Source organism: Rhinopithecus roxellana, chromosome 3 (genome assembly GCF_007565055.1).
Source record: "Rhinopithecus roxellana isolate Shanxi Qingling chromosome 3, ASM756505v1, whole genome shotgun sequence".
Lineage (NCBI taxonomy): Eukaryota > Metazoa > Chordata > Mammalia > Primates > Cercopithecidae > Rhinopithecus > Rhinopithecus roxellana.
In genome coordinates this window covers 18,047,447-18,056,555 of record NC_044551.1, presented here as the reverse complement: position 1 = coordinate 18,056,555, position 9,109 = coordinate 18,047,447, and the positions used below count along the sequence as shown (strand labels likewise).

The following is a 9,109-nucleotide window of genomic DNA, read 5'->3' as shown; positions in this document are numbered from 1 at the left end:
GTTCAAAATGCCCCCAGTTGACCCAAAAATATTACATGCAGTTCATTTCTGCATTCAAATATCAAATGTAAGGTCCAATCTTGCATCTGGCTTTTATATTTGTTAAATTTCTTACAATTGATTACAATTTCTTTTTCATAATACTAACTTTTTAAAAACCCAAGCCAATTACATTCTATAGAATATTTCTGAATTTGTCTAGTTGCTTTGCTATGCTATTATTGAACTTGTTAGCCTGTATCTTGTATTCCCTATCTATAGTCTATATTCTGTATTAATATTATGTTAGAAGCTTAATACATTTATATTATTTTTTCCAATAACAATTCAAAGTGATGGTGTATACTTCATGTAGCATCATATCCAAAGTCACATAATATCGGGTTAACCATCATTGGTGGCACTATGATTGATAAATTCTTACACTAAGTTATTTTGTTTTTCCCTTTCACTATACAGATAAGCATTTTTCCTCGAGATTAAAAAGTAATCTATTAGGGTTTTTTTTAACAATTAACCAATGACCAGTTTCTCATAAATCATTTACTTAATGATTTTGATACCAATTAATATTTTCCTCTTAATCTAATAATATCATTTGGGCCAGTAAAATTATATTTTCTATAATATCTTGCATATTTTATAACTGGCTTTCTTCTGTAATACAGAATTTTTTCTCAAATATTAGGAAAATTGGTTAACAGGTGAAGATATAATAAATGGAATTCTCATACACACCTGATGGGAATATTTGTACCACCCTTTGGAAAACAATGTGCCATTATCTAGCCAAGGTAAAGATATACAGAATCTATGACCCAGCATTTCCATTTTAGGTTTAGCATTTTTCAATTTCAGGATACTCCACTTAAAATCAGAGATCTACCTCTGTAAATTAGGCATCTACAAGTGCTAATAGAGAACCACTTTCTCAATATTTTAAATGAGAAAAATTATAATGTTTTATGTATCAACTCAAAACTTCAACCAGATGAGTACAGAAGACGGCCAAATAGGAACAGCTCCAGCCTCCAGCTCCCAGCATGAGTGACACAGAAGATGGGTGATTTCTGCATTTTCAACTGAGGTACTGGGTTCACCTCACTGGGTCCTGTTGGACAGTTGGCGCTGGTCCCCAGGTGCAGCCCAACCAGTAAGAGCTGAAGCAGGGCGAGGGATCACCTCACCTGGGAAGTGCAAGGGGAAAGGGAATTCCTTTTCCTAGCCAAAGGAAATTGAGACACACAACACCAGAAAAATCAGGTAACTCCCACCCTAATACTGCGCTTTACCAAGAGTCTTAGCAAACGGCACACCAGGAGATTATATCCCACACCTGGTCCAGAGGGTCCCACACCCACGGAGCCTCCCTTATTGCTAGCACAGCAGTCTGAGATCTAATTGCAAGGTGGCAGCCAGGCTGGGAGAGGGGTGCCTGCCATTGCTGAGATTTAAGTAGGTAGGTAAACAAAGCCCCTGGGAAGCTCGAATTTGGTGGAGCCCACCACAGCTCAAGGAGGCCGGCCTGCCTCTGTAGATTCCTCCTCTGGGGACAGGTAGGTCATAGCTAAACAAAAAGCAGCAGAAACCTCGGCAGAGTTAAATGCCCCCGTCTGACAGCTTTGAAGAGAGCAGTGGATCTCCCAGCATAGAGATTGAGATCTGAGAACGGACAGACTACCTGCTCAAGTGGGTCCCTGACCCCTGAGTAGCCTAAATGGGAGACATCCCACATGAGGTGCAGATTGACACCTCACACCTCACATGGCAGGGTACACCCCTGAGACGAAGCTTCCAGAGCAAGAATCAGATAGCAACACTCACTGTTCAGCAATATTCTATCTTCTGCAGCCTCTGCTGCTGATACCACGGCAAACAGGGCCTGGAGTGGACCTCAAGCAAACTCCAACAGACCTACAGCTGAGGGTCCTGACTGTTAGAATGAAAACTAACAAACAGAAAGAACACCCACACCAAAACCCCATCAATACATCACCATCATCAAAGACCAAAGACAGATAAAACCACAAAGATGGGGAAAAAGCAGTCCAGAAATGCTGGAAATTCAAAAAATCAGAGCGCATATCCCCCTCCAAAGGAATGCAGCTCATTGTCAGCAATGGAACAAAGCTGGATGGAGAATGACTTTGACGAGTCGAGAGAAGAAGGTTTCACTCAATCAAACTTCTCAGAGCTAAAGGAGGAACTACAGAACCAGCGCAAAGAAACTAAAAACCTTGAAAAAAGATTTGACGAATGGTTAACTAGAATAACCAATGTAGAGAAGTCCTTAAAAGAACTGATAGAGATGAAAACCATAACACGAGAACTACATGACAAATGTACAAGCTTCAGTAACTGACTTGATCATCTGGAAGAAAGAGTATCAATGATTGAAGATCAAATGAATGAAATGAAGTGAGAAGAGAAGTGTAGAGAAAAAAGAGTAAAAAGAAATGAACAAAGCCTCCAAGAAATATGAGATTATGTGAAAAGACCAAATCTACGTCAGACTGGTGTGCCTGAAAGTGACAGGGAAAATGGAACCAAGTTGGAAAACACTCTCCAGGATATCATCCAGGAGAATTTCCCCAACCTAGTAAGGCAGGCCAACATTCAAATTCAGGAAATACAGAGAATGCCACAAAGATACCCCTTGAGAAGAGGAATGCCAAGACACATAATTGTCAGATTCATTGAAGTTGAAATGAGGGAAAAAATGTTAAGGGCAGCCAGAGAGAAAGATCAGGTTACCCACAAAGGGAAGCCCTTCAGACTAACTGCAGATCTCTTGGCAGAAACTCTCCAAGCCAGAAGAGAGTGGGGGCCAATATTCAACACACTTAAAGAAAAGAATTTTAAACCCAGAATTTCATATCCAGCCAAACTAAGTTTCATAAGTGAAGGAGAAATAAAATCCTTTACAGATAAGCAAATGCTTAGAGATTTTGTCACCACCAGGCCTGCCCTACAAGAGATCATGAAGGAAGCACTAAACATGGAAAGGAACAACAGCTACCAGCTATTCCAAAAACATGTCAAAATGTAAAGTCCATTGATGCTAGGAAGAAACTACATGAACTAGCAAGCAAATTAACCAGCTAAAATCATAGTGACAGGATCAAGTTCACACATAACAATACTAAACTTAAATGTAAATGGACTAAATGGTCCAATTAAAAGACACAGACTGGCAAATTGGATAAAGAGTCAAGACCCATCAGTTTGCTGTATTCAGGAGACTCATCTCACATGCAGAGACACACATAGGCTCAAAATAAAGGGATGCAGGAAGATCTACCAAGCAAATGGAAAACAAAAACAGCATGGGTTGCAATCCTAGTCTCTGATAAAACAGACTTTAAACCATCAAAGATCAAAAGACACAAAGAAGGCCATTACACAATGGTAAAAGGATCAATTCATCAGGAAGAGCTAACTATCCTAAATGTATATGCACCGAATACAGGAGCACCCAGATTCATAAAGCAAGTCCTTAGAGACTTACAAAGAGAATTAGACTCCCATACAATAATAATGGGAGACTTTAACACCCCACTGTCAACATTAGACCAATGAGACAGAAAGTCAACAAAGATATCCAGGAATTAAACTCATCTCTGCACCAAGCAGACCTAATAGACATCTACAGAATTCTCCACCCCAAATCAACAGAATATATATTCTTCTCAGCACCACATCACACTTATTCCAAAATCGAACAGACAGTTGGAAGTAAAGCACTCCTCAGCAAATGTACAAGAACAGAAATTATAACAAACTGTCTCTCAGACCACAGTGCAATCAAACTAGAACTCAGGACTAAGAAACTCAATCAAAACCGCTCAACTACATGGAAACCGAACAACCTGCTCCTGAATGACTACTGGGTGCATAATGAAATGAAGGCAGAAATAAAGATGTTCTTTGAAACCAATGAGAACAAAGATACAACATACCAGAATCTCTGGGACACATTTAAAGCAGTGTGTAGAGGGAAATTTATAGCACTAAATGTCCACAAGAGAAAGCTGGAAAGATCTAAAATTGACACTCTAATATCACAATTAAAAGAACTAGAGAAGCAAGAGCAAACACATTCAAAAGCTATCAGAAGGCAAGAAATAACTAAGATCAGAGCAGAACTGAAGGAGATAGAGACACAAAAAACCCTCCAAAAAATCAATGAATCCAGGAGCTGGTTTTTTGAAAAGATCAACAAAATTGATAGACTGCTAGCAAGACTAATAAAGAAGAAAAGAGAGAAGAATCAAGCAGACACAATAAAACATGATAAGGGGGATAACACCACTGACCCCACAGAAATACAAAGTGCCATCAGAGAATAATATAAACACCTCTATGCAAATAAACTAGAAAACCTAGAAGAAATGGATAATTTCCTGGACACTTACACTCTCCCAAGACTAAACCAGGAAGAAGTTGAATCCCTGAATAGACCAATAGCAGGCTCTGAAATTGAGGTAATGATTAACAGCCTACCAACCAAAAAAAACCCAGGACCAGATAGATTCACAGCCAAATTCTACCAGAGGTACAAGGAGGAGCTGGTACCATTCCCTTCTGAAATTATTCCAATCAATAGAAAAAGAGGGAATCCTCTCTAAATCATTTTATGAGGCCAACATCATCCTGATACCAAACCCTGACAGAGATAAAACAAAAAAAGAGAATTTTAGATCAATATCCCTGATGAACATCGATTCAAAAATCCTCAATAAAATATTGGCAAAATGAATCAAGTAGCACATCAAAAAGCTTATCCACCATGATCAAGTGGGCTTCATCCCTGGGATGCAAGACTCGTTCAACATACACAAATCAATAAATGTAATCCAGCATATAAACAGAACCAAAGACAAAAACCACATGATTATCTCAATAGATGCAGAAAAGGTCTTTGACAAAATTCAACAGCCCTTCATGCTAAAAACGCTCAATAAATTTAGTATTGATGGAACATATCTCAAAATAATAAGAGCTATTTATGACAAACCCACAGCCAATATCATACTGAATGGGCAAAAACTGGAAGCATTCCCTTTGAAAACTGGCACAAGACAGGGATGCCCTCTCTCACCACTCCTATTCAACATAGTGTTGGAAGTTCTGGCTAGGGCAATCAGGCAAGAGAAAGAAATCAAGGGTATTCAGTTAGGAAAAGAAGAAGTCAAATTGTCCCTGTTTGCAGATGACATGATTGTATATTTGGAAAACCTCATCGTCTCAGCCCCAAATCTCCTTAAGCTGATAAACAACTTCAGCAAAGTCTCAGGATACATAATCAATGTGCAAAAATCACAAGCATTCTTATACACCAGTAACAGACAAACAGAAAGCCAAATCATGAATGAACTTCCATTCACAATTGCTTCAAAGAGAATAAAATAACTAGGAATCCAACTTACAAGTGATGTAAAGGACTTCTTGAAGGAGAACTACAAACCACTGCTCAGTGAAATAAAAGAGGACACAAACAAATGGAAGAACATACCATGCTCATGGATAGGAAGAATCAATATTGTAAAAATGGCCATACTGTCCAAGGTAATTTATACATACAATGCCATCCCCATTAAGCTCCCAATGACTTTCTTCACAGAATTGGAAAAAACTGCTTTAAAGTTCATACGGAACCTAAAAAGACCCCACATTGCCAAGAAAATCCTAAGCCAAAAGAACAAAGCTGGAGGCATCGCGCTACCTGACTTCAAACTAGACTATAAGGCTACAGCAACCAAAACAGCATGGTACTGGTACCAAAACAGACATATAGACCAATGGAACAGAACAGAGTCCTCAGAAATAATACCACACATCTACAGCCATCTGATCTTTGACAACACTGAGAAAAGCAAGAAATAGGGAAAGGATTCCCTATTTAATAAATGGTGCTGGGAAAATTGGCTAGCCATAAGTAGAAAGCTGAAACTGGATCCTTTCCTCACTCCTTATACGAAAATTAATTCAAGATGGGTTAGAGACTTAAACGTTAGACCTAAAACCATAAAAACCCTAGAAGAAAACCTAGGGAAAACCATTCAGGACTTCACGTCTAAAACACCAAAAGCAACGGCAACAAAAGCCAAAATTGACACATGGCATCTAATTCAACTATAGAGCTTATGCACAGCAAAAGAAACTACCATCAGAGTGAACAGGCAACCTACAGAATGGGAGAAAATTGTTGCAATCTACTCGTCTGACAAAGGGCTAATATCCAGAAACTACAAAGAACTCAATCAAATTAAGAAAAAAACAAACAGCCCCATCAAAAAGTGGTCAAAATATACGAACAGGCACTTCTCAAAAGAAGACATTCATACAGCCAACAGACGCATGAAAAAATGTCATCATCACTTGCCATCAGAGAAATGCAAATCAAAACCACAATGAGATATCATCTCACACCAGTTAGAATGGCAATCATTAAAAAATCAGGAAACAACAGGTACTGGAGAGGATGTGGAGAAATAGGAACACTTTTACATTGTTGGTGGGACTGTAAACTAGTTCAATCATTGTGGAAAACAGTGTGGCGATTCCTCAAGGAGGTAGAACTAGAAGTCCCATATGACCCAGCCATCCCATTACTGGGGATATACCCAAAGGATTATAAATCATGCTGCTATCATCTGAGATGTTCTATCAGCACAAAATTGATTAAGACATAGGGATTCCTCCAGGGTGCAGGGATAGAACTGTAATTAGGGAGAACGGCATGAATAGACTCGATATGTGTTTTGGAATGCTGCCAGTTTTACTTTTTGACTTAGGTTACACAAGTGTTTGTTTTATAAGCACTCATTCAACTACAAATATATTTTCACGACCTATTCTGGAAATGTACATGTTTCAGAGTAAGACAAGGAAAAAGTGAGTGGAAAAAGTAAGCTTAGGTATTAATAAAGGAGACAGGATTGCAGGATGTTGCTAAGGGGCACCAACCCTTGGCTGCTCTATCTGACTATAAGTCATCAAATATATGACAACTGTAGAATATAAAAAGAAGGGTACCCAAAGTAAGACAGGAACAAAACCATTTGCAAAGGAGCTTGTACTTAGAAAAATGATACATTTGTTGGATTGGAACTTTATGGATTAAAAAAACCTTCAATATAAATAACAAGCTTTAAAAATATCTAGAAGATGAAAACTGAAAGTTTCCATGGGAACAGAATGGGCATTCATTCATAAAATCATAAAATGTAAGAACACCGTGAACTGCGGCTTTGTGCAACAAATCCTGCAATTTTCAAAACATGAGGATGTCAATGAAATTCAAAAGGAATCATTTTCAACAATTAAAAAAAATTTACATAGAGGGTAGTAACTTTGCAATAATTCACTATTATTACATATTCTTAAATTTTGATATGTAACGGAAAAAAAAGATCGAATACTTGGGCACCAAGTCAAAATATTTTTTAAAACGTGTTTAATCATTTCATAACTAGTTGAAATTTAGTTTAAAATGGATGTTTATCAGAACTTTGACCAGGCTGGGACGCAAAGGCAAAAAAGTTTAAAATCAGTGTCAGACCAGCGAGGGCACGGGGGGCGGGCTCTGGCTGCGACTTCCCTCGTGTCAGCGTTGGCAGCCCGCTGATCCAGCCCGCTCAGAGCTGCCTCTCACCCTTTTCACCTCGCGGCAGTTCCTTTGAACTTCCTCAGGGAAGAGCTCTTGCTAGTTCTGATAACTCTCACTGCTCTTATGAGCTAAGCTTTTGCACCAACTGAACACTGGCCAACCTAAAAATTGTTGCCTTTGCCCTCACATACTCACTCTTGGTCTGTCAGCTTTGGATGAAGCAGTGCGGTTCTTAGGACGAACCCATTGCCAACTAAATGAAACTGGCCGGGTGGATCAAGCAGGAAGTGTGGCAGGAGGTGGAGGAGTAGCTGGCCTCTGGCAACAAATGGCCATGCCTAGGCTTGACTCTGGTGAGCAAAAATCCTACAAGTCCCTACAAGTCACTCCTATATCCTCAACAAAACCAGGGCAGTTTCAGATGTGGAAATCAACAGTGAGACAATTGTGAAAGCAGCTTCAATTTCAGAGGAAGAATTGTTGAATTTAATCAATAAATTGAATAATGATGGTAATGTAGATGGCCTCCTCCTTCACCTGTCTCTTCCAGGGCACATTGATGAGAGAAAGATCTGCAATGCTGTTTTTCCAGATAAGAATGTTGATGGCTTTCATGTAATAAATGTAGGGCGAATGTATCTGGACCAGTATTCCATGTACCAGCTACTTCATGCGGTGTGTGGGAAATAATTAAGCAAACTGGCATTCCAACTCTAGGGAAGAATGCAGTTTGGCTGGAAGGTCAAAAAATCTTGGAATGCCCATTGCAATGTCACTGCGCACAGATGGGGTGCATGAACGTCACGGAGGTGATCTCACTGTTATAATATCTCATTGATATAACCCAAAGAGCAGTTGAGGAAACATACAATTCTTACCGATATTGTAATATATGTTGCAGTCATTCCAAATCTGATCACAGCAAATATGTCCAAGGAAGGAGCAATAGTCATTGATGTGGGAATAGATACAGTTCAAGATCCTGTAACTGCTAAACCTAAGTTGGTTGGAAATGTGGATTTTAAAGGAGTTAGGCAAAAAGCCAGTTATATCACACCAGTTTCTGGAGGTGTTGGCCCTATGACAGTGGCAATGCTAATGAAGAATACCATAATTGCTGCCAAAGAAAAGTGCTGAGGCTTGAAGAACCGAAAGTGCTGAAGTCTAAAGAGCTTGGAGTAGCCACTAACTAACTGTTGTGACTTCTGTATCACCAACAGCACTCCAAGTCAGCTCAGGAAGCAAAGCAAGCCAAAAGAAATGCGATATTTTTTTTATTTATTCTACTGAAATGGTTTAAAACGATGCTTTGCATTTATTGAAAGCTTTCATGGGTGTATGTGCACGTAGCTCTGCAGTACCTCACCAGGAAGCATTCCAGTATCATGCAGGGTCATGTGATCTAGCCAAGAGCAAGCCATTAACCTTGTGACTAACATGGGAGACATTGTTATATTGAGAATGAATGCTTAACTTTGTCAAGCCACCTCTGTTAAA

At 39.2% G+C, this 9,109-nt stretch overlaps 1 pseudogene; it reads left to right on the top strand.

Moving 5' to 3' along the window:
• The first annotated feature begins 7,869 nt into the window (after positions 1-7,869).
• On the top strand, positions 7,870-8,805 carry LOC104660751 (annotated as a pseudogene).
• Positions 8,806-9,109: the final 304 nt, after the last annotated feature.